Here is a 390-nt window from a genome sequence, read left to right as displayed (position 1 = left end):
TTAAGAGTTTTATTTGCTTTATTGTTTTAACATCTCTTTCCAGATCTATAAAGAGTCGGAGTTGGAATCTTGCATACAGCCCCTGCATTCCGTCAGAGAAAAGGTGATTCCGTTAAGTTACAGCGATGTGACATTGCTCATTTCCATGGCAATTACGTTGTTCATCATCATCATCAACCCATATTCGGCTCACTGCTGAGCTCCGGTATCCTCTCAGAATGCGATAGATTAGGCCAATAGTACACCACGCTGGCCCAATGCGGATTGGCAGACTTCACACACGCAGAGAATTAAGAAAATTCTTTGGTGTACAGGTTTCCTCACGATGTACCGTTTCAGACACGTGATATTTAATTTCTTAAAATGCACACAACTGAAAAGTTGGAGGTG

This window comes from Bicyclus anynana, chromosome Z (genome assembly GCF_947172395.1).
Source record: "Bicyclus anynana chromosome Z, ilBicAnyn1.1, whole genome shotgun sequence".
Taxonomy (NCBI): Eukaryota; Metazoa; Arthropoda; class Insecta; order Lepidoptera; family Nymphalidae; genus Bicyclus; species Bicyclus anynana.
The sequence above is the reverse complement of the archived record's forward strand: the minus strand, read 5'-3'. Positions refer to the sequence as shown.